The 27,377-nt window shown below is 37.3% G+C and overlaps 1 protein-coding gene across 5 annotated transcripts in view; it reads right to left on the bottom strand.

Annotated features, from left to right (window-relative positions):
• Positions 1 to 27,377, bottom strand: part of whrna (whirlin a) — a 129,311-nt gene that overhangs the window by 70,630 nt on the left and 31,304 nt on the right. The window lies entirely within an intron of this gene.

The raw sequence follows: 27,377 nt of genomic DNA on the forward strand, positions 1-27,377 counted from the left end.
TATCTTTAAAAATAAATAAATAAATAAATAAATAATATCTGATGATATAAAACTGAAATCAGCATTTATCTAGCACAAAACAAACAATAAGGATCTTTAAGATTTTTAACTTGCAAACGTAAGCAGATTTGGATTCAAATCACCAACATGATTTAGATTCAAATAAGGTTCAGATTCATTGAATAATAAACACTACAAATGAAACTAATAACTCGAAACACCCTAATTAATCTAAAACATGATGATGACCAGGAGAATCTAACTAAATATTTGGTAACTCTTTATTTTATTGTCATGTTCCCCATGTATGTACTTACTTTTTATAGTAATTTTAATAACTGGCTAATAACTAGGTACAAACCCTGAACATACCCCTAAACCTAACTTTAATCCATGTAGTTACCTTATATTATTTTACTTATATACTTACAAGTATTTCTTAGGTAAGTATATATGTACACATAAGTGCACATACTGTAAAATAAATGCAATCAAATATTTTGTAAAATAAGACAAATTGGTAAATCATTTTAGAAGCAGTTCACATTCATGAATCATTTGAATGAACTAAAATGAATCAGACTTTCCAATGCTACATACTATGGAAGCTTGCTTCTGCCACAGAATAAAAAAAAGGGTAAATTATTCTCACAATCATTTGTTGTTGTCTTGAATTTGTATGTCTTGCTCAGATTTATATAACTCGCCATTGTGACTTTACAGTATATGTCACTGAGATAAAGATACAAACAAAGTTGCAATCGCGTGTTATAAAGATATAATTGCAAGTTTATATCTCACAATGCTGACTTTATAAAATTGCAAGAACTGCAGCAAATTGCAATTGTGAGATAAATAGTTGCATTCTTTTAAAGGGGGGGTGAAACACTCAGTTTCAGTCAGTGTCATGTCAATCTTGAGTACCTATAGAGTAGCATTGCATCCTGCATGTCTCCGAAAAGTCTTTATTTTTTTAATAATTATATAAGAAAGATGCGCTGTTCCGAGTCTTTCCGAAAAAAGCCGAGCGGGTGGGGGCGTGTCGTGTGAGCGGAGCTAAATAATGACGTGTGCAGCAGCGCGCTGCTATTGTGTTGAGTCGAGTGCGTCGTAAAGCTGTGTCATCCCTAACAGCGGGAAAAAAACTTTATTCAAAATAAAAATATGGCTTTTAATCAGATACAGCCATACATCTATGATCCGGAATCAGACCCAGAGGCTGCAGTTGAACAGGAGCAGCAGCAAAAAGGACTAGAGCAGGACGTCTCTATGTGGTACAAGTTATACACTAACTATATAATATGCTTAGCGACTTGTGTTATTTACATATTTATACTTAAATTTAATACGAAGAATTATATCGTCGTATTTTTGTCTTTGAAGGTGTACATGTGGGAAGTGCAGTTGTGCACGTGTGTTTGTGTGTTTACGCGTGGTTTGTGTAGACAATTGTAACGTTAGTAAGCGGACTGGTTTTGCACCGCAGGCTAGTGTTTACATAGATAGACACGGAATAGTAGCGCAATTGAATGAAGAAGCGTGCTTATTTAGTTCAACATATTTCCCCCCTCTTTGTGTATTGTTGTTTGGAGTGCTTTTACAACACACAAACAAAAGTTTCACATATAGTGGCCAGCTAAACAAATGTACACGCACTACACATCGCATGCTCCATTGATCAATTAACTATACGTGATCATGTTTGGGCTACTTGATGAGCATAGACATTTGAAGCAGTCTTACTCACAGCCTGCGGTTCTAACGTTAGGACCTTTATCGTTGGGACTGCTCCATCATTCAGCATTAGGCGATTGGAAAAGCCGGCGTCAAGCAGGGCCTTGTTTATGAAACAGTCGGCACCGAAATGCAGCGAACAGATATAAACATTCGCGCAACTCAGTTGCTGATCCGGAAAAGCAAATTCCATCCACTGTTGCCTTAACGCGGGGGTTTTGGGGAATCTGTGCAGGACTGTCTTGGTCTAGCAACCAAAAACGCACTTTTTTGGTGACATTGTTATGTGCACATCACCTGTGCAGCATCCTACAAGCCAGCGCTTTGATGGGCGTAGCCTGTTGCTTTCGCTCTCTCCCTCGCTCTCTCTCACGCTCTTCCGGTAGAATTGTCCGTACGGCCCATACAAGAAAATTCCGCCCCCATTAACGTCAAAGGGGACGCATGATCTCAAAAAACTTGCCGAAACTTATGACTAACCGGAAGTAGTATTTTTGACAAAGAAATACTCCCATCAAACGTCCACCTTAACTTTTGAAACTTTGTCTATGTTTAGGATGGGAATCCAAGTCTTTAACAGTGTAAAAAGATCAGTATGCATGAAACAGCATTTCACCCCCCCTTTAAAACGTTTTATTCTGCAGGTCATTTTTAAAATGCAAGCAAAATGTAAAAACATGTACTCAATAAGTGCATTGTATCAAATGATTAATTTAAATGTTAGTACATAGTAGTTAAGGACACCTAATATAAATAATAATATATATGTTTCAGTAGTTCAGCTGTTTAAAAAAAAAAGAACATAGCAAGTTAGAATTTAGAAGTTAATTAGAATTTAGTCAGTCCCTAACACTGCTAAAACACATGGGGCAGATCTCTTCTCAGAGACACAATACAGAGGAACATGGTGCGGAGATGAAAGTCCCAGTGGTGTTTGCCTCATTGGTCTCTGATGGTCTGCTATGCTCACTCCACAGATCAAGTCTAGTGCAACTGGCACTGCGGGACGCCACAAATTCAGCTGAGTGTGAAATGACACCATTATCTCCTACCACACGTGTGTGTGTGTGTGTGTGGCCTGGTAATCCCTACGTTATGGGGACAAAATGTCCCCACAAAGATGGCAATATATCCGAAATCCTTCTCCTTGTGGGGACATTTTTTGGTCCCCATGAGGAAAACATCATCTCATACAGAAGGAGTTTTTTTGAGAAAGAAAAAATGCAGAATGTTTCCTGTGATGGGTAGGTTTAGGGGCAGGGGCAGTGTAGGCGGATAGAAAATATTGTTTGTACGGTATAAAATCCATTACGTCCATGGAAAGTCCCCATAAAACATGGAAACACACACACACACACACACACACACACACACACACACACACACACACACACACACACACACACACACACACACACACACACACACACACACACACACACACACACACACACACACACACACACACACACCAAGCTAGCATTAAACACACACATCCCAATGCAACAACTTTTAATTGGGCAGAACTCAAAGAACTTCCTGTTCTCAGGGTGGCCTCACAGTATCTACTTCCCATGCAGCTCAGACTCCCTCACAATGCACTTCAGAAACGGTTAGGAAGCTTGTGTCCGCAGGCGTGCTCTGTTGCGTATCTCTGACCTAGTTCTGCTGAATGTTTATTGAGTTGCAAAATACAGTGGTCCAGATTTGAAGTGTAACAAAATAAAACTGCTTATTCGTGAGTCACTCCCTCCATTCAAAATAAGCACCAATGGAGCTTCGTTAATCCCCAGAAATGTTTCAAAGCCCAAAGTTTGGATTTATTTAGGAGTTAATCTGGTTCATAAACATCTGGTTTCCTTTCTTTCCGGGCTGTGATTTGCCTGGGTTGTTTAAGCAAATGACAAGTTGTTTTTTGGGATAGAGGAATGCAGAGCGAAGACAAATAAAATGCAGACACATTTGGAATGAATAGAAGAAAAAAAAAATTACAGCGAAAAGATGAAAGAATGCAAATTCCTTGAAGGGATAGTCACCCAAAAAATGAAAATTATGTTTTCTCAACCTCATGTTGTTCCAAATCTGTATGACCAAGCCTTTCTTATGTGGAACACAAAAAGAGACCTTTTACAAAACTGTACTGGATGCTGTTTTTCATGAAATCATAATGAATGCAGACTAACACTTTACATGAATTAAACGGCCCTGTCCCAAATTACAAATTATACCCTAAGCCCTCGCGATCATCCTTCCCTCAAGCACCTTCTTAGGGCGTTTCACACCTTTTTCACAGTGATGGTTTTGGTGCGGTATCAAGCGTGATTGCAGTTTTCACATATGCCTTAACGAACCAAACCAAAGGGAGAAAACACACCAGGCTTCAAAACTAACGCTCAGGTGTGAAAGCAACCTCAAACCTACAGTGACAAATGGAACACCATACAGCCTTATGATCGTAACGGATAGTGCACACGGCGGCCATTGCAAGTCCACAAGACCACACATGAAGAGTGCCATTTGGGGCAGGGCCAACATCAACTTTTCATTAATGTATCTTAATAGTCAAAATTCAAAAGTTTGATGTTGAAATATTTTTTCATCTTATGCAAGAGTAGAGCATAAATAGTAATACTGTGAAAAAGTATTACAATTATAACAACGCTGCAGCCATTACAGTCTTCAGTGTCATATGATCCTTCAGAAATCATTCTAATATGCTGATTTGGTGCTCAAGAAACATATTATTATTATTATCAATCTTGAATTGTCGTGTTGCTTAACATTTTTGCGGAAACCTTACACATGATACATTTCTATCAGGATTCTTTGATGAATAGAGTTAAAAAGAACATCACTGATTTTATATTTTTATGTAACTTGATCAATTTATGTTTCTTGCTATATAAAAGTACACTGTAAAAAATTATTTAGAAAAAAAGTTACCTGGTTGCCTTAAAATTTGAGTTCATTGAAATTAAAATTTTGAGTTAATAAAATGAACATTTTTTGAGAATCGACAACCTTTATTAAAATATTATTATCATATTATTAAATATCAAAATTAAGATTTTGTAAGCATATTGGGTAATTGTGTGTGTTTTATTTCTGATGACGCAGTGAAACATGCCAAATAGAATAAAAATAAAAATTATTTATCATTTTTTATGTGGTTCAGATATGCAATAATATTTTGAGCTTCTATTTATTAAACAAATTTCCTTCATTGTATCAACTCAATGTTTTAATGTCAATAAACTCAAAATTAAGGCAACCAGGTTACTTACTTTTTTAAGTTAAACCAACAAAAACCAACATTTTTTTTACAGTGTATTATTTTTTTTTTAAATTACTGACCCCAAACTTTTGCATTTTTATTATGTTATGTTGTTATGTTGTTATGTTATGTTATGTTATATGTTATGTATTACATGCTTTTGTTTGCTTCTTGAAGCTTGAAAGTGTTATTAATTGTAACTACATAAAAAAAAAAAACTAGTACACTCTTTAAAATGCTTCCTTTTATATTCCACAGAAGAAATAAAGTGATACGGGTTTGGAACAACGTGAGGGTGAGTAAATGATTTGCCTTTTTGGGTGAACTACTCCTTTAAGAGACTACAGGAGAAGATAAAAAACAGCTTTGTCCCTGCTGTGAATACTAACAAATAAAAGAGCGCCTGGCAGCGAGATTCTTAATGCACCATCGCTGCTCTAAAGTGCTGACTGTGACACTGTCTGATGGAGTGTGTCAACAAATGAGTGGAGTAACGGAATACTGTTGGATGAGAGGGAGAAAGAGAGACGGAGGGATGGATGGAGAAAGACAGCAAGCAGACAGCTTATCATATGATGTGCTACAATGTCACCTTAGGAAAGCCAATAATGCCAATAATGTGGGAAAAATGCATTCATATCCCCAAGCAAGAGCAGGAGGACATAATTAAAGAAAGTTTCATGCTGCTGAGAGAAAAGCGAAATGTTGGATTCAACTCACCTAGACTTTTCGCAACATTTGCAAGACATTTTACTTCCATAATGTGACATTTCAGAAGGTGGAGCAACACACTACAACAAGGAACTTGCATTAAGAATTCATGTTGTCGGCATTAAATGGATGTTGTGAAAGTATTTTCATCTCTATTATGACATGTATCCGGGTAAAATGGCTTCTCGTACAAGAACAAATGTAGGCCAACAGGAATTGATGGCATAATTAGATCATTGTTGTGGTTTGCTATTTCTTTAGATTAATAATTTATAATAAATACTGCAATACTGCATAAAAAAATCCATTTTGATTTCATGTTGACTTTAAAGGCCATGAACACTTAAAGCTAATTGCTCCAAGTAATTTCAGATCTGAGCCTGATGGCTCTACCAATTCACATGAAACCCAGCGCGCACACACTGCTTCCAGGCATTCTGTCTATTTATGGTCATTTCCAATGGGACCGATAAAGCATTCGCGAGCAGAATGAGAAATCAAGGCGTAAATGCCGAATGTTTGAGCATGTGACGCTCGGTGTGCACTGACCAGCTGCCACGGATACTGAAGCAAACAGAAAACGCATACATAAACAGACGATCTGCGATTGTTGCTTGGAATTAGCATAACAAAAAGGGGCCAATTAGATGATCACAAAGGGTAATTGGGTCTGGTTAGCAGTGCCGTGTGCTCAGAATGCGTTTATGAGATTACGAAAGGGGCGCTGGACACATTTGCATGTGATTGAGCGATTCTGGATGAAAACCATGGAGGACAATGCATCTAAAATATTTAAGAATCAATACAGTACGATTAGATGGATGCGAGTCAGTTCTTGTGCTCACATATAGCGTGTTTTGCGTAGACGTGTTTATTTTTTCAAGCAACTAGTTGTGTTCATTTGTCATCCCAACAGATATACAGCTCTTTCATACACTGTAAAAAAAAAGTCACAGCCTGAAATTTTTAAGTTAGTTATTTCAACGTATATTATGTTAAACTGACTTTAAAAAATGAGTTACACCTTGTATAGCTTATAAAAAAAAAGAAAAAAAAAAAGAGTTGAACATTTCTTATTTTTATTTTATGAGTATTCTTATTTTGATGAGTTAAAACACATGCTCATAACTTATTGAACATATAATTTTTTTACAGTGTAGTGAGTTATGATCTATGAACACTACTATTCGTATTGGTATGATCAAAAATCATTACAGTAAAATAGTGAAACATTGTTATATTTTAAAATAACCGTTTTCGTTCTGAATTATTTTTGTGATGGCAAAGGTTAATTTTCAGCAGCTATCAATCCAGTCTTTATAGTGACACATGATCCTTTTGAAAATCATTCTAAAATATGCTAAACCTGATCATTTTCTTTACTATTAGTTTGAAATTGAACTCTTAACTGTTTTTACTGTCACTTTTGAACTGAAAAGTATTAATTTCTTTGAAAATTATTTATTTTTCATTTGTAAAGATTCATTTCAAGTAACTCTTGTCAGATGTTTCTCCTATAGAAAAAAAGGTATATTTATAAAACTAATAGCACAGCTGGAATAATTGGGTTTCAAAATAATTTGATGAGAAAGATTGAAGGTTTGACTCATGTGAAATTACTAGGATGTTCTTTCTGAGGAGAAGAACATTTTATCTGTACATTTTGGAAAACTAGGTTGATTTCAGTTGACACTTAACCAACTACAACCTTGAAGAAACTGTGTATCTGTGTATGTGCACTAGTATTCGGTGTATTGGAGGTGTACAATGGGCAACCTAGGGAGATTGGCGGTATGTTGTTCCGGACGAGCTGGTGCCTTCTCCCAACCTGGAAGGACACATACGTGCCTAATTCCGGGGTGAAAGCATCAAACTGTTGATCTATGGAGACGTGCATCTGATTAACTGACAATGTGTGGAAATTTACCAACCCGATCACACATAAATGCGTATAAATAGTACGAGTGTGCAATGTCGTGGAATGTATATGCCAAAACTCATTTTGGCGTGCATTTGATACGCTGTTTTTCGGGTGCATATGATACGCACTTTATGGCGTATATATGACACGCTCTCTTGGGTAGGTTTAGGGTGGTGGGGTGGGGGGTTCATATGTATAATACGCCATAAAATGCGTATCATATGCACGCAAAAAACAGCGTATCATATGCACGCCAAAATGAGTTTTGGCGTATACATTCCACGACATTGCACACTCGTACTATTTATACGCATTTTTCGTGAGATCCAGCTGAAATTTACTACGACTAACTATTTTCTCTTAGCCAATCAGAATTCATTCTGCAGTAATGACGTGGCTAGACCTTGAAACAAGTATAACTGTGTTGAGAAATGTTATGTCCGCAGGGAGAGAGCGTGGCCTATGAACTCCTTGAGAGATTTGAAGCTGGCTTCTGATGATGAAACCGCAAACTATTCTTAAAATGTTCTTTAATTAATCACACTTCTGACTCTTGTTCTTTATTCTTCACATCTGGTCTTGGGTCCTGAATGGTTATCCCCGACACAAAATACTATTGGGTAATAGTATTGGGTTTTATGCTTTAGTAGTCAAAACATTTACATACAGCACATTTGACTATGTCAAGCGTGAAAAGCCCTACAACTACCAGCAACAGACAATGAATCATAAACTAAACAGTGCAACCTCATAGATCGTCAAGCACTTTGTACAGCCACAGAAACATTAACGTTGTATTGTCTGAGCGAAAGCCATTAAAAAGTTAAACATTAATGACAAACATATTAACTGTCTGGAGAATCTAAAACAAGTTGAATGCGTGCTGCAAGCTGCACTTGAGCCTAATGTTTTGAGATAAGCAGTGCAAGGGAAAGTACATTTTAAATGGAACCTATTATGCCCCTTTTTACAAGATCTAATATAAGTCTCAGGTGTCCCCAGAATGTGTCTGTGAAGTTTAAGCTCAAAATACACCACAGATCATTTATTATACCATGTTGTAAATGGCCATTTTTGAGTGGAAGGAAACCATGCTTTGTGCATGTATCTTTAAATGCAAATTAACTGCTACTCTTAACTGCCCTTAATGACGACTGTGAAGGGGGTGATTTTTTTTTTAAAATAACTAATTTGTTAACATTATATACAGCCTTAAAGTTTTGCATAATTAAGAGCGTGGCCACTTTGAGTGACAGGTGTATAGGTGTTTGTCTGCTGCCTGTCAGTCATCACGTCACCTCAGCTCCAGCCACGTCCCGCATCTTTGCCCATTTTCTGTTATCCGGAAGTGCCACGCTGCCAAGATGGCAATGGCTGGCTCAACCCTACTTTATGCTTCAGAACCGCTCTTTGGAATCCTATGGGTGTTGTCACGGACACTACGTCCATATTTTTTCACAGCCTATGCTCCCCATCTGCTTTCCAAAAGAGGGCGGAGCCTTTACAGCTCATGTCTCCGATATTCTGCCAAAAATGAAAAGATCTGTTGGTTTTGATAATCATCTTTATCACAACATGCTTACATGTCACTGCAGTTCTTCATCTTCATCGTAATATACAGTACTTACTGCTATATATGCTGAATCGAACACTCACTGCTCTTGATTGAAAAACTTTAGTAGCTTTAAATAAGAATACATTTCTTGAATGCTGCTGTTAAATACTCTGGTTAGGTGATAAACATGTCAGACTGTGTACAGCTCACTCAGGACAATAGGGGGAGTAGTAACGAAGTACATTTACTTCCCTACATTTACTTGAGTGTTTTTTTTTTGTTGTTGTTGAAGATTTGTGCTTTTAAGAGTAAATTTAAATGTGATAACTTCTACTTTAACTCAAGTACATTTCTAATGAAAAGACTGTACTTTTACTTTGTTACACTAGGCGACATTCCGATCTCATTACTTTAGTTTAATGCAATACATGTTAAGAAATTCGTAGGCTATAGTTATTAAAAGCGCATGCTGTCTCTTGCTGGGGCATAAGCGATGCCCTATTCATAAATGAATCACGCTTTTGAGTCAATTCTGTTCAAAGACTTGATTAAACCAGCTGGCAAAAACTGATCTGAATTGGTTCGCGAATTAGTTTGAATGATTTGTTCAGTTCCCTGCACACACTGAGTCTTTAACAGAAAAGTAAAAACATCAAGAGCATTAGATGAAGTCTCCATGGATTTAATGTTAAAGTCAATTATAAGCAAATCTGCAAATGCATCCTATTGTTTGCCAGCGATGAACATCTTTAATGGTTGAACCTCTGTGTATGCTCTTTCTGAACGAGCTACATTTGATTTCAATTCATTCAGGTAATACATTTTACAACCTAACATATACGCCACAATACCACTACTACAAAGTATGGCACTACCAGTAATATATGGACATATAATATACCTCAATTTAAACTTTAGATGTATAAACCCCCATTCCCGCTGTAATTTGTGAGTATTGCGCAGTGACAGTGATCTGTTCTTCTTTGCTTAGACACAGTTAAAGGGATAGTTCGCCCCAAAATTTTAAATTAGCCCACCATTTACTCACAACACAAGTTATATAAAAAATGTCCTGGCTCTTCCAAGATTTATAATGGCAGTAAATGGCAGCCCAAAAAAGTGCATCCATCCATTATAAAAGTTATCCACACAGCTTTAGGGGGTTCATAAATGCCTTCTGAAGCTAATCGATGGGTTTTTGTAAGAAAAATATTCATATTTAACACTATATAAAAGTACAATTTAAATATAAGACCACCTTTTGTACTCAGCATACAAAAAAAAAGCTTTTAAAACTGTTCAAATAACATAAATAAAAGTCAGGACAATTATGTTCTTCTTTTGGTTTACTGCGCAATATGAATTACCAAACTCTATGAACACAGGTCTTTTGGACGATGAACTGGTCAACCAAAAACTTAACCAGATTTACTCTCTCTACACTGTAAAAAAAATAAATAATAATAATTGAAAATTTTGTAGAGACTGATCACATCTACATTTTTCAGTTTGCCGAATTGAAATTCTGTGAATTGATGCAATTTAATTCACAGAAATTAAATTCGGCCAGCTGAAAAATTTAAATGTGATCAGTCAATTGAAAATTTTCTGTTGTAGACCTGAAATTTATTTTTTTACAGTGTAGAGTGACCAAACTGTGCTTATTCTTGAGTTTGCATACAACCCAAAACACTACAGTTCCCTTTACATGCCTTTGAATGCAACACTCTGCAGGTTTGCCTTATTTCTACATCGTCTAACAATCCAAAATTTTAAAATTATACAAAGCAATGGATGTGCAATGATTTTTGGGATACAGATGCCAGAAATAATGATATGAAATAATAATGCTTATTGGATACTTTTCACTCTTACTCAAGTAACTATTCAGATTAGTGCTTTTACTTTGAGTAAATATTTCTATAAGTACTTGTACTTTTACTTGAGTACAGTATTTGGATGCTCTACCCCCCTCTTCTCAGGGTGGGGTCAATGCTAATAGGGCAGAGTCTGTCAGCAGTCGTGGGCGGGGCCAAAGCATTTGTGACGTCACGTTCTTAAACATTGCTTATGATTTATGGGGATTAAAAAAGAGGAGTGAATGAATTTTTACCATGATAGGGTGGTTGTGTACACACACAGATGACACATTTATGTTAAAACACCATGTAAAAGTGAATTTTGCATAATAAGTGCCCTTTAAAAGTAATGTTTCAATACTGTAAGACATAATATGCCAAGTTACATTTGTGTTCCTTTTTTAAAGCGCTATGCTCAAATTGCAGGGATTTTTTACATTGAAAGTGTGTGCTATGACAAGGCTATACCATAAAAAAAAGATTCTGTCTAGGAAGAAATATTGTTACTAAAGAAGTCCTATTTTCAATGGGAAATAAAAAAGAAGCACTAACTAGTCACAAAATGCACCTGATTCCCTCTCTTTTTGCCTCCATACTGACCATCCACCTGTGACTGCTATGACTCACGATCCCCTTAGGCTTACTGCATAAGCAAAATCTCATCTGCCAAAGCAATAACAAAACAATTTCTCATTTAGTCCCTTTAACGAGAGACTCTGAGATCAAACACAACAAAGTAGAATTTCAATGAAAGTGTGTCACTAAAGGATATTGAAATACGTTTCAAATGAAGCAGTAAAGTGGCAGATTTGATCATTAATGTCAACTGGAGAAGGACATGTGTTTTAGGCAGTGAGGTCTGATATAGTTTGACAGCTCTGGACAGCACTGACATCTTTCAACAGTTCTGTCCAGAGCTGTGGCATCTTATGCTGAAGAGATCGATCGGACTACGTCAAGCTGCAGCAAACATTTTCTCGCTCTCTCTACCCTTCTCTCCATTTATCAGCTTTTTCTGCTTTGCAACTTCTTGTCTTATCTCTCATTCTTATTTATGAGTTATATAGCAGGGGTCGCCACCACATGGGATGAAGAGGGATGGAAAACTAAAGCGAGAAGGAGTGAGAGAGAGCGCGCTTGACTTAAGGGCAGATTTTGTGCTTGAATCAGGAGGAAGATTAAGGGAGATTTTTCACTCTTTGACTGAAACATGAGAGACTAGTTTAAGAGGTTTTGCAAACAACAAAAACTGACAAACGCATGGCGGTACATACAAATACAAACCCAAACAACTGACAAACAATAATATCACCTCTCCGGGCTTGCTGAAGATGTCTATGTCAGAATTGTTTCAGTCAAATCAAAGTTGACAGGAGACCGGATAAACATACTAATACTCTCCTCAAAATGCAAAAGCAGCTCAAATCAGACTCTCAAATGCATGCAAATGCTGTATGAAGCCTGTCAAAGCACAACACTGCAAAAAAAATCATTTCTTAATCAGAACTTTGTCTTGTTTTCCATTAAAACCCCTCTAAATATCCTTAAAACAAAATCAATTTGCTGGAGAAGGAAAACTGCAAAAGATATTAAGACTTGACAAACCTAATGGCTGATCTGTCTTGAGAAACGAGATTGGAGAACAAGTTTATATGCTGACGAACCAGTACAGTAGAATGTAGCATCCCTAGAGAGATTCATTTTTTTTTTTGGTTCAGGTGACTTTCTGTGCTGTATGTTACTTTTGCATCATCTCCTGTAATCAACTTCACCCAGCCACCACTAGTGCTGTCACGCTTAAGGTGATCTGCTCTCCCCAATGGACCATAGCATGGCTACTGGTTCCTATGTCAGAGCAAATGCATTTAGAGACCTACAAACCAACACATCTACAAGAATACAGACTTACAATAATTAAACGTATACATATAACCTTTATACAACATTATAAAAGCACTTAAAACACCATGCATTCATATGAGCATTTGTTTTGTGCGAGATACGCAACCTTCCTTCCCACCAGCTCAGTTTCAGATCAGAAATGCATAACAAGAAAAGACAGTAATTACAACAGGGGGATGTAGTCCTGTTGGGCAAACGCAAATAAGATTTCTTCCCTGAGATCTTATTATTGTGTTGGCAAACGGTGCCACCGGCAGTGTTTGCCAGTGCTGTATTATACATGTGGTTATGGAACGATATCTGATTTTCTCTCTGCCTGGAAGTGAAGGAAAGATGAAGAAATGGAGTAAGAAATAAACAGAAATAAAATCCACATGTCCATGACCTGTTCTCCATTTGCTCCCAGACCTCCCGGTTTTAGTTGATTCTGAGGTTAATCAGAATGGGGAAAAAAATTGAATAGAATTTTCAGAATAAAAAAAGGACAGAATTTGTAAATGTCCTCATTTCTGCACATCACCACATTGCTCAAAGAGTCTGAAAATGACTGAAGTCTTTCTAAGCCCTGCCTTTCCGAGAGCTACTCTGGTCTAAACGCCCAATAACTTAATTTCAGTTCAAAACGCTTTCTAAACCCTTAGCGATTATATTCACTATACAGAAATTGACATAAATTTTACCATATCAATTCAATAAATAATAAAAAAATATATATTTTTACTCTTTTAAATCATGCTACCTCGTTTATCTAAGTTTTCCAAGAGCATGGGAACTTCAGTGGGAAAAAAACAAAGTTTTTTAGTAGGTTTAGTTTTTTCTTCAATGCAATTTTTCAGATTTTACATAATTTTAAGTCCCATTTAAAGTGCGTTCGACCCTGGTTGAAAGCCACTGGTTTAGAGTCTATAATAAAGTCATTTGTAGGTTGATTTCCTTGAAAAGGGAAACAATGTGATTCTGTGTGAAATATTTTGTCTTGTGGCTCAACCAGTGGCATGCATTTTTGCCTTGACAATGTTTAATTATTATCATTTATCACATTACCATAAATCTCTTAATAGTCTCCTAATATCTCTTAAAATATAGCTCAAAATAGAAGATACCACTCTTCAGTCTACAGCAGTTCAGTTCACCTCTCTGTTCCCCAGCGTTACCTCGGCTCATTATTTGTGCTCTGCTTGTGCTGGAGAGATAGAGTGACCCAAGGACCATACTGCAAGTTTGTGTGACTGGCTAGCTGAGAAGAGCTGTTGACCCTGGGCTCAAAACCATCCATCTCCTCTACCATGAGTGGAGAGGGAACACAGAGGAATAAAACTCTTTCTTTATTACGGAAAAAGTGTCGTTAATCACTCTTTCTTCCTAATAAGATGCGAAGCGGAGAAGAAGAGAGCGGAACAGCAGTGATTTTGATAACACTTAAATCACAGCAATAGCACAAATCAGACTGAGTGTTTTTCATCGCTGCCTTGAGCAGCCAAATGCCACTGAAAGTTAAAAAATAAGCTTCTCAAGGGCCCATACTGCTCTCAGAGGATAATCTATACATACTATTCTGTAGGTTAGTATGTCGCCTTTGGCTTGGATTGCTCAGTTAGGGACACTAAAATTTTGATCTAAGTTTTCAACTAAATAGACAAATGAAATTAATTACTAAATTAACTGTATCAACTATATCACTGATCTGCCCTCATTGTTGCTATATGATAAAGTGAAATGAGCTGATAACATCACCGTTTTCTCCAAAGCGACTGTACAGCCAAATCCAATTTTTTTGCAATATTTTCCTGTTTAACACTGTGAAGCTGCTTTGAAACAATTGGCATTGTAAAAGCACTATATAAATAGACTTGACTTGACTTGACTTGACTTGACTTGACTTGACTTGACTTGACTTGACTTCAATTCATTCATGTATTCAATTTCAACGCATACAGTGACTATTTACAACTGTGATCAAAACAAGTAGATAAAAAAGACAAAAAGTAGGACAAAGGAAAGAACAAAAAGAAGGACAAAGATGAGCAAGAAGAAGAAGGGCAATAAGAATAATAATAAGAAGAAGAAGGATAAGAAGAAGAAAGACAAGAAGAAGGAGATGGAAAAGAAGAAGGACAAGAAGAAGAAGTAGAAGTGCAAGATGAAGAAGAAGGACAAGAAGAAGAAGAAGAAGATGGACAAGAACAATACCAGAAAGAACAAGACCAAGAAGAACAAGAAGCAGCACAACAAGAAGTAGAATGACAAGAAGATGGAGGACAAGAAAAAGAAGGGCAAGAAGAAGAGTGATTATTACTATAATTCTTGTGGTCTCAGTATACCACCCTGAGCACAGATACGCCGATTACCAACAGAGGCACCTGGATGCATTTCTGGGTGGACAGAGGCCGGCGACGGCGGTGTTATGCTGTGGCTGATGTTTTATGGGGACACTTTAGCCCCCATTATCCCAATAGCACAATTTCTGACAGCTGTCATGTATTTCAACATTGTTGTGGACCAAGTGCATCCATTCATGGCAACTGTATTCCTGCTGGTAATAGCCATTACTAACAAGATAATGCACCGTGCCACACTGCCAGAATCGTCAAGGAGTGGTTCAAGGAACATGATGGTGAATTTCTTTTAAAGCCTTGGCCTCTGAATTCACCTGATGTAAACCCAATTGAACATTTGTGATTAGGACAGGACCTGCTGTTGATAGTACAAGATACCCCAAAAGACTATTATTAATTATTATAACATTTTGAAAATACACCAAAAAAGTTAAATAGTTAAACTACATGCAATGCAACATACCTGTGGCGAGGTAGTCGAGCGAGAGTCGCGGGAGGAGCGAGTGAGAGCGGTATGTGATTGAAGATGAACGTCACCTGCGAGGCACACCGGTCTCGAGTCTTCTCATGAGGGAGCTCGGAGGCATATAAGGACTATAGCGACACCAGTGAATGACGAGAGAGAACCAGAGGCCTATACCATGAAGCCGGTTTACCTGGCTATCCAGATATGCTTAAGTTTAGTTTGTGCCAATCCTGGGTTTTAGGTACCCTTAAAGTTGTTTGGCTTTTAGCTGTGTTCATCACTATAGCAACTTACGCTCCACGACAGGTTATGTTCTGGATAAGAGATCTCAAACTGAAATTGGACCAATCAGCTGTGAGTAAAGAGACACACTTCTGATGCAATAAAGTCACTCCCTCTGTTTCTACTCAAAATTAAAGGTCACAACATAGCAAATGGTTTGTAAAGACTAAAGTGTCTGGCTTTTAACAGTGCTTATTAAAAGTAATAATAATTTTGAATGATTTAGATAAAATTTATGTAATTATTATCACCTTGATCAATTACACATTTATCATTTTAGTTAATCAATCATTAAAACAGCACTAGGTAACTTTTCAACCTTCATAATATATTTTCAAGACTCTTGTGATGATACATCGACTTACAATAGGTTGAATGACAGGCAATAGCCTGACGGGGTCTGTATCGTTTTTAATCGTACTTTTAACTTTGGGTTTTAGGTAGTAACCCGAGAACAAAAAGAACTACAAAATTCGACTGCTTTACGGCAAATACGTCACTTCCTACCAGTTACCTACCTATTACCTACCACTCAAACATTGAATTGAAGTATCATATAGATTCTGTAAAACGGTAACCAATAGACTAGGCTACTATAATGATGCTGGCTTGTAAACGTGAGCATCGTGATCATTTGGCGTTTGAAAAAAACCCATGAAATTATATTCATATGACATGCTGAAACATATGCCACTGTACCTGGGATGAAGACATTTCACACGCGACAAGCAGAACAACTGCATGTGAACTCCTCCTGCAGTGTTCAGGGTAAAACTGTTAGTGATGCGCGGGCCAGCTTTTTTTCCAACCCGCAGGTCCCGCTTTTATGAAATTATTTGGCTCTTCCTGCACCACTGTAGGCCTATATATTTTTACAACCCGCCCGCACCCGCGACCATTAAATAGACATACGGGGTCCGCGGGATATGAGACGACCCGCTGATCACTAGTTCATGGCTATCATGGTTGTCATGTCAAGAAATGCACGCGCGCATCCCCTGATGTAGGATGACAGTTTACGACAATAGTAGAGGACAATATTTTTACCCAACTACAGGGGGACCCGAGGGCAAAAGCTAATAGACACTTTGTTAAAATTAATATAAATAGCCTATATAAAGTCTTACAAATAAGCTTTCACATCAAAAAATAAAGCTATTTAAAAAGAATCTTACTGAGCTTAAATGTTCCAATTCTCTCTATATATCAACTAAAAAAACTTCATAACTTTTACTCGCATTGACGTATAATATTTTTTCATAGACTTTCATAGATTTGTCCTCTTTCATAGACAGCTCTTTTCTTCTTGCTGTGTAAATTTGTTAAAATTCTTAATATTTTTCAATCATGTAATATTCTGCAGAAGAGAGAAATTAATCTCACTGCTTCTCTCGCGAGAATCCATAGCATGTGATTGGCTGTTCACTAATGATGTCACAGCATGTGATTGACTTTTCACTACTGATGTCAAAGCTAAACTCACGATCAAAGCCTGAATTGATAGAGAAAGCTGATGATCAGCATCATGGTACCAACAAAGCCTGAATAGATTGGTTTGGTTTTGCCAACTCGAAACTAATCCTGTAACCCTAAGTTTGTTAAACTACCATAATGATACAGGCCCCAGGCCTGGACTTTTACGTTGTGTTTTGTTTATGTTTTATTATGTGTGTGCGTGGCCGTCATCCGTACGGAGTAATTCACATTACTTTCAGGGGCAATTCCATGCAAAGGTCATCTTTACGATGAAAAAAAAAAGTTGGTCACACACAAACAGATTTGTTCTTAAAATGTTTACTTGGATCTATACTTTATTGTATGCAACCATTCTCATTGAATTGTTTAGGTATTTGTCGTTTTATTACACCATAAATAAGGTGTGCACCAATGCAAGAAGAGTTTTTGAAATATCTGTGTTTTAGTGTTATCAAGAAAAGGAAATATATAGACTCAATGTTTCAGCAAAAGTTTATTATTTGGCAATTTCCTGATTAACAAGGGGATGATTATGCACTGTGTTCAATTAGCATGATTTAACAGTAAAGTTCTATGAATTTATAAGCCTCTTATTAAATGTGTCGTTGAGTTCCAGGGCCATGTAACATCCATAACGTTTTAGAGGATAAGTTTATGCTACATATACAGTGTTGATGAAAAAATGTCCAGCATTTCTGTGCAATGTTAACTTATATAAATGTATCATGTGATGAACATTTCATGCTCTTTTATTACTTGTAAACATTTTAATTTTGCGTTATGGATGTGACGTTACATATAAAGAAAATTCTAAAATCAAACCCACATGTGATATAAATGTGTTTTCCTGTAGCATGGCAGTGATAAACATATTTCTCCTCTGTGTTTCAGTGAATTTTAACATAGCCTTAGGTTATTAGGCTATAAGTACAATCATAAGTAAATGTTAGCAAAACAAATGGTCATTTACTTTCTGAATGATGTGATAAATAAATTCGATTAAATTCGATGTATGTGTATATATTATATATAGGGCTGGGTATTTTTAGGAATTTAACAATTCGATTTGATATCGATTTATTAGCTTCGATATCGATTGATTAATAAGTAAATACACAAGTAATTAAGTACCTGAGTATATTTTTTAATAATGTGTGCAGTATTATCAATGTGTAAGAACAAATTGACCCCAGCATTTTTCCTGTCATGGTTTATTTAGCAGAATAAATTGTACAATATTGTACATGTGTTGAATACAAACCACACCTGTTACAAACAGGTGCTTTATTAGCACCTCTAAAGTGCATGTAACTAAGTAGTAGAAAGTATTTTTCTTTCTTCCTATACATTCAAGTTATGAAAGAAATGTAAACAGAAGCACAAAATGTGCATATTTATAAAACAAAGTGGATTGATATTATAACATTACAACATTACACAGATTCGAAAGTAATTAACTGTATAGTGAAGTGAAGCTGTTGTCTGTCCACTTAAGCCATTCAAATGTATTGAGAGCGGTGGTTTGTTTTACAACTATTGAAAGTGCAGTGATCTACGTGACTGTGCGCGTTGCCATGACATGAAAGCATGTCGCCAACACGGCCGGTGTTGATTCTGTGGCGCAATAACACTGAACAACTGAGCAGCTGATCCAAAATGAGCCCAAACGTCGGCTTTTAACGTTAATCTTGGAACATACTTTGCAAGAACAAAGAAATTTGTTTGTTTTCTCGAGGTGGCAAGAACAAGAACAAAGTTCGTTCTGGCAATAGTACATTCATACTTCACGAGAAAAGCAGGTGCCGATCATCTGCGTTTCTCCGCATTAACCACGCCCACTTTAAATGTCTGACCAATCACACAATAGCTCTCGGACACCCACAAGAAAAAAGTTCTGCTCAGGCGATGTGTCGAGAACAAGCTGCGAGAACTCCCAAACCAGGGCTGAGAGAACAACATGACGTCATTTTGTTCTCATAGCCCTGGGAGTGAGAACTTTTTTCTCTGTTCTTGCGGAGTATGTTGCAGCCTTTAGTGGTGCAGGCTTGAACGGAGTGCAGCTGCTGTTTTGGTAAAGCACGTCTTGTTTACAGCGCTGAACGCTCTCACTAGAGTGTTGCCCACAGCGCCGCCACTGGTGGGCTGAATCGATTCATAGGATTTGATAAATCGATATTGAATTGAGAAACAAATAATTGCATGCATTGATGAATCGATATTTTTACCCAGCCCTAATATATATATATATATATATATATATATATATATATATATATATATATATATATATATATATATATATATATATATATATTAGAGCTGCAACTAACGATTATTTTTTTTGTCGACTAATCTAACGATTATTTTTTCGATTAGTCGACTAATCTAACTATTTTTTTTTTACCCTTTGAAATTTGTCAAAATTCTGTGGCACCCCCTCACATAAGTTACACTAGAGGTGTAACAGTACAGACTGCTCACAGTTCGCTTTGTATCACGGTTTTATCACGTTTCAGTACAGTTCGGTATTTGCTATGTTCAGGGGAAAAAGGACTACTGTCAAATAAAAATAAAGAAAATAAGAACAGATAACTTAAATAGAATCAGCAGCACAAATAAATACTACTGAGCAAAGATGAGAATAAAATAAACAATGCTTTTCAGGTAGGTCTAACATTAGTTTTTAGGTAGAGAAATGGAATGAAGTAATCAAAAGTAAAATAACCACACATTTAACTGTTTAAAATTAAAAAAATAATCCTTATTAAACTTACAAAAGCTATTCAGTCAGGAGCAGTGAGTGATGTCTTTATCTTTTGTTGGACATTAACAGACAGCAGTGAAGGCTACTGCCCCTTTAAGACCCATGGATAGTATTTTCTGTATAAAGTTCACTTAAGGCACAGAGTAGGCTATGACATTTTGACATACTTTTTGTGAGTTTGTCCGTTTAAGCACAGGATTTGAAAGATAACTCAATATTTGCGCGCTTTGGGACGAGTGCACAAAGACAGATCTTCTCATTCGCGTCTTCTGGCTACACGGGGGTGATGACGGTGAAAGAGAGACCGTTTTGCCCACGTTTTTCTTTTATTATCGCTGTTGTTGTAGTGCATACCTGAGGAGTCAGCACGTGTATCCATCGACAGAAACATACATACAGCATTATTTTCAAGTTACAACCCATATTAAAGATGCGTCATCAGATGCGAGATGAACCGAAGTGTAAGTGCGTCCCCGCAACTTTTGCTCGGGATCCCGGTTGGGAAACACTGGTCTGTATTGATTGACACCGCGCTGGTTTGTTTAGAATTATATGAGCGCCGTGACCGCGCGCTGCCGCGTGATGAAGGCGTGTCGCAACTCTGTTATTCAACTGCTCTGGTTTTAAAAGCTATGTCATACTAAATGCGCCAAAATGCAATAAAACTTGTTTTACGGTCGAATGCAACGCGTGTGTGTGAGTGAGTAAGAGACGCGCAAAAGGGCGGAGAGAGAACTTAAGGAAATGCAGCTAAACGAATATGCGTGCGTCTTTTAAATAGCGTAAAAATGAATGAATGACGAATGTGGCGGCCGTTATTGATTATGTGGCAGTCCGCCACAAATTAGTCTATGTGTGGGAAACACTGTTTGGCCTCTGTTTAAAGTATTCCCATACTTTTGATATTTGCGGTCTAGGTTTTTGTGATAGAACCAGGAGCAGAAGCCAACATTACGCGAGATGAACGTCTGACACGACGCGTCGACGCATTTTACGAACGTCGACGTATTTCCGTAGTCGACGTCATCGATGACGTCGACGCGTCGTTGCAGCACTAATATATATATATATATATATATTAGTCATTTTATTGTCAGGATATTTACATGTTGATTAAGACCCATCTTACCTGAGACAATGAAAGAATGGGCTATTTCAACTAAATCAGGTCAGGCTACTTCATATGAGTCATTGATATAACTAGATTACTATTAAATTAACATTTAGAGTAATTTTATGTGTCAACAAATGTGCCATGATGGTTTGTTCGTTGATTTTCCAAACAGATTCTATATGTATTTCAGACTCGTCACATCCATAACAGGGTTTTGTCACATCCATAACGTTGTTTTTTCTCATGATACACTTCATAAATTTTATTTACATTTTATACATTGATATTTTTATTTTCAAATAAGACCCCTTCCTCATGTGGATAGCAATATTTATACATAAGATTTAAAAGTTCACAGACTTTTAAGAAAATCGAACAGTACACTGAAAACACTGTCATTTCCTGTCACATCCATAACGCACAACTATTTTCCTTTTTTGGGGGGGTCTTAAATATAATTTAGAAAATAATATTTTTGCTGTCAATTCCCCAGATAGGGTGCTCTGAGAATATGCATTGCCAATATAAATATTGTAAGAAATAGATTTTTACTGAGACATTTCAGTTGTCATTATGAGTTCAAATGTCACATCCATAACGCTGGAATTGCCCTCAGTTTGTTTATTTAATTAAGGTCTTTTAAATGTTTGCAGGTTCCCGCGTCCTCCTTCCTTATTCTACAAACGTCATAATACCATTTTGTCCCGTTCTTTCTTTCTCTTTTCTTATAATTGTTGACTTGTGATGCTGTTCTTTAATGCTTTGAACAGTGATCAGATTTTCAGCATCCTCTGAAGGAAAGTGTATGAATTCAGAGTGTGTGTATGTATCAGTACAGAGATGAAGTGTTGTCCCTAGAGCTACACTGCCACAGGCTGCTTTCTCTGGTACGTTCAGTGGTCACCTGTGCGTAAAATTAACTCCACCACCTGGGTCTCCACCAGAGACCTGCTTGCCTACAACACACACACACACACACACACACACACACACACACACACACACACACACACACACACACACACACACACACACACACACACACACACACACACACACACACACACACACACACACACACACACACACACACACACACACACACACACACACACACACGTTGGTCTATGTGGTTTACAGGGACTCTCCATAGGCGTAATGGTTTTTATACTGTACAAACCATATTTTATATCCCCTTACACTGCCCCTACTCCTAAACCTACCCAATCACAGGAAACATTCTGAATTTTTACTTTCTCAAAAAAACATCATTTAGTATGTTTTTAAGGACATTTGAATTATGAGGACATTTGATATGTCCCGATAAACCACATTTATAGTGTAATACCAGTGTAATACCCATGTCGTTATACAAATTTGTGTCCTCATAAACAGGCTCACACACACACACACACACACACACACACACACACACACACACACACACACACACACACACACACACCTAAAGCAACATGACCCGACATGATGCAAACAGTGGCCATGCAGTGGTTCCAGCAATGTAACATTTCCATACTTAAAATCAGTTGTTTTTTTATCAAACATCAAGGAGTCTGATTAGAAAAAATATCCATATTTAAAACTTTATGAAGTAAATAATTTAGCTGAAACCATATTCAACTTATGGCTGTGTCTGACGAGCGTAACTGGTGTGCAATTCTGTCAGACGTAGTGTAAGCATTTTGAAATGCCTAGAGAAACAAGAAAGGATAAGGATAAACACATTATTATGCATTGTTGGACCCTGGGGGAATAGTCATTCAAACTGTTGTTTCCTTGAATATCTATATGGGTCTATTAGTGTAATAGTGGACAATAACAGCCTTAATGTTAAAAAGAAGCCCTATTGTATGAAAGTAGCTTTTCCCAACGACTTTCGACTCCAGGTGGTGCATTTGTGGCAGCGGCGTTAACGTCTCAGAAAACCTTATTTCATTTTTGAACATATTGTGCTTTTTAGGACATGTTTATGTGAGAAATCATGCTGTAATTGTGTTTCTAGCCCTGATTTCTGTCTCCTGGAGTGTTATTTCCTTTTCTGTTGGTTCAGCCAGTTAGGTTGAGCACATAAAGATGGGCTGACTGTCCGGATCACTTCATTAGTGGCTTGTCAGTGTCACTAGTGGCCTTTTCAACCGGGTCCAATTATGGTCCACCCACCGGTTTGAGAGAGGAAGCAGCAGCCGTGCTTGAGTCATGCGCGGCCGCGTAAGCGTAGGGAATCAAATCACACACGACAAACGGCAGCCAAATTTAATTATACAAGAGATAATCTGCTAGATATCTGCCCGCCGTTCAGACACACTTCAATACATATGTCCACCTACTGTACAAGTGCAGACAGGATGCAACAATCCTTGTGCAAAACTGAAGTGGACTAATTCAGCTGTGTAAGAGGCAATTTAATTAACTTCAATTTAAAAGCCCACCAGTGAAAATCATTTTCTTATCTGAAGTTTTATCTTTTGCAGTAAAAATCTCTAAATATCCCCAAAACGCGATAAGCTTTCTTGAGAAGAAAATATGTATAAGATAATAAGACTTTCAGAGAATATATGAATACATGTTGAATTTAGCTTGGGTTATATATTGTGGTCTTAATCATGGTCTACATCAACTGTTTACTACATCAACAGTGTGTATGTATAAATACACACACACACACACACGTGCACACACACGCACGTCTGGTTCACTATCTTTGTAGGGACTCTCCATAGGCGTAATGGTTTTTATACTGTACAAACCGTATTTTCTGTCCCCCTACACTGCCCATGCCCCTAAACCTACTCATCACAGGATACATTCTGCATTTTTACTTTCTCAAAAAAACTCATCCTATATGATTTATAAGCATTTTGAAAAGCACAATGAAGATGATCTCAGGTTTTACTATCCTTACAGGGACATTTGGTCCCCACAATGTAATATAAACTAGGGCACACAAACACACACAGACTTTTTGTTATGATAGTATCCACCTTATTTTTCAGTGCGGAAGTAAGATGTTTTCTGTGAATGAGCAAGATTTCTGATTCATTAGCCGTTAAGGGGAATAGAGAGAAGACTACAAACTAGTGCGTTTAGTTACAACAATAAAATAATAGGGAACATCAAGCCGCATAAGCTTTTTTTGTACAGCTAAAATTAACTGGAAGCAGATGACACAGCCAGACACATTCAACTGACAAATGGCCGTGCCCCGGGAAGGATAGGATTTTTTTTCTCACAGCAATGCATGGAAAATTTTGGTAAACGACAGCACTATGTGGGAGTATAGTAATAGTTGCATTATTGTTGTTTTCAAAGGAACTAGAACCCTGTAGAACACAGTTAAGAGACATCCTCGTGGTAATAGAAAAGATGAAGTGAGATATCTTCCACATAATCGAGCTAGCACAGCAATCTCACCCAGCAACACAAACCGAAGCAAAAATATTTCCAAAACAGCTGTGGGCTCGACTGAAAAACCACCGATCAATTTCCTGTACATCAATCTTCTAGCAAAGATGGAAAAAGAAAATGAGAGTTGAAAAGAGAAAAAAAAAGAGAAAAGGGAAAGATATGGCCTAGCTTGTTGACTTAGCTCTTCAATTACATGCTCCCTTCCACAGTGGTGCTTTAATTTTACGTTCCATCCTTTGCCGTTGCATTGTGCGCCTCATCGGGTTCGCCTGGGTGATAACAGTCCCGCTTATCAGTTTAGCCATCTCACACACACACACCTACACACACACACACACACACGCACACACACCTCGTCCAATCAACCTCACTGATTTCACTGCCAAGAGCTTAAGCTCTCTGCAAACAAAGATACAGCAGGGTTTACTAGATAATTTCCACTCTCCACTCACTCCTTAACTCTCTGCTTACCTTATCTTAACCCTCACCCTCAGGGTTGTGACTAGTACTCAACAATCTGGAAAAGAGGACTGTACAGAAGGCTATAGTGGGTTTGTATTTGGTCAATAGATGTTAAACTAATGGGAGCCTGCATTAGGGTAATCTAGAAAAGCTATAACAAAGACACTGTGACTTGGCCACTTGTAGAAAAATGAAAGGGAGAAAATTCAGAGCTCAATATGACAGCTGCAGGAAAGTAAGTTTGACCTTAATTAAACATTTAAAGAGCCGATTAGCTTTTATTCTAGAATATAGACCAGCTTGGACCGACCATCCGGGAAAAAAAAAAAATCATGTTTTTTAAGAGTAGTTAAAACTAAAACTAAATTTATGATGCAATTTTCAATAGATTTTGGACATTATTTATTGGTCAAGTAGATAGGAGCTACACAGAAAATAGCTGCCTGTGAGCCAAGAGAATTTATCTTTTGATTCTGTTCACCTCAGTTAAATTTGTTACTATTACATAACAGTGAAAAACATTTTTAAACATCAGCATTTAAAGGTGCACTATGTAGTATCTTTGCAGTAAAATATCCAAAAACCACTAGGTCAGTGTTAAATATTTTTTTCAGATGAGTTCTTACAATATCCCAAATGTTTCCAACTATTTGTAAATTGTGAGAAAATTGATATTTCAACCAAGGAGCCGGGACGTCTGAGGGAGTCGCCTGTCAATTGCGTCATATCTGCGTTACCCTCGGTTCCCGGTTTTATTCTGCAGAAGCACTTTATTCTCAGCAGTGTGAACAAGTGTTACAGCAGCTGCTGAGTGAACGCAGAGTAACGTCATAACATCTTTTTAAACACACTTAAATGTATCTAATATGATAAACAGAGCTGCGTTACCTCATACTCATGACTGGAAAAGCAAAAAATAGTGCCGGCGACCGTGTCCCGTCATAATAAAAGTCAAGCCTCTCGCAAGCCATGTGTTGCATAACAATCGCTCCAGCGGCCTTGTTCAGCTCCACAACACTGTCCTGCTCTGCTTCATACTATAGTAACGTTTATAATCACATCCATGAACATGATTTCAGCCTGAGTGCTGTCGCAACTTTTCCACCGGCTGTGAGGTGAAGACCACATGTCCCAAGATTCTGAGCTCAAACTTGACGTCATCAAACTACACCTTTGTTTTGAATAGGCGCCCTCCAAAAGACGGAAAAGTTACATAGTGCAGCTTTAATGGAACAATATAATTTAGCTTTGGTTCGCTTGGGAGTGCATTTGATTGTTGCATCCATGGGTAAAGGCCCGCTCACACCAAGAACGATAACTATAACGATAACTATAAAAGATAAATATATTAGGTTCCACACCAGAGGACGAGTTCTGTTTATTCCAAGTGTGTTAGTGTGTAAGTGTGTAAGCTTGTTAAAGGTCGTCAGAATAAATTCTAATTGGCTGACATAATTGGCAGTATAAAATCCTTCTGAAAGTGATTTCAACGATATTGTTTCTCTATATCGTTATTGTTATAGCTGTGGTGTAAACTCTGCTATTCTTTAATATTGAGAACAATATTTAGAACTATGATCCTTGGTGTGAACAGGCCATAACACTTTATTTTACACTGAAAGGCATAATTACCTAAACTAAAGCCTAACCCTATATAATTATGTTGTTAATTAATATTGACAAGGACAAGGATATATACAAGGACACCTTTTTTCTGATTTGGATTCTCCAGGAACTAAACATAAAACTTCCCAGCTCTGGCATACATACATGCACAATCCAATCAAAATAATCTATCGATAAGGAGAAATATTCATAATGAAAGTGGAACTACACTTTTTTTTGCACAAAGCAACCGCAAAGCCTCCTGAAAGGAGAGGAGACAGCTGAGTTCTGAAAGACTTTCATCACAGTAACCCAGTATGAAGGCTTATCATCCAGAGAATGACAGGTTCTGTCTTTTATGCATCTGTCTAAAGGCATATTCATTTTACCAAAATCATTCGACTGTAAAATTTCACAAGTTTAATTCAAGTGTAGGTACAGTGTGGACCTTATAAATAGATATAAAAATGTTAGTTCCAGTCCTTGTTCT

The sequence above is a fragment of the Pseudorasbora parva genome, chromosome 18 (assembly GCF_024679245.1).
Source record: "Pseudorasbora parva isolate DD20220531a chromosome 18, ASM2467924v1, whole genome shotgun sequence".
Classification (NCBI taxonomy): Eukaryota; Metazoa; Chordata; class Actinopteri; order Cypriniformes; family Gobionidae; genus Pseudorasbora; species Pseudorasbora parva.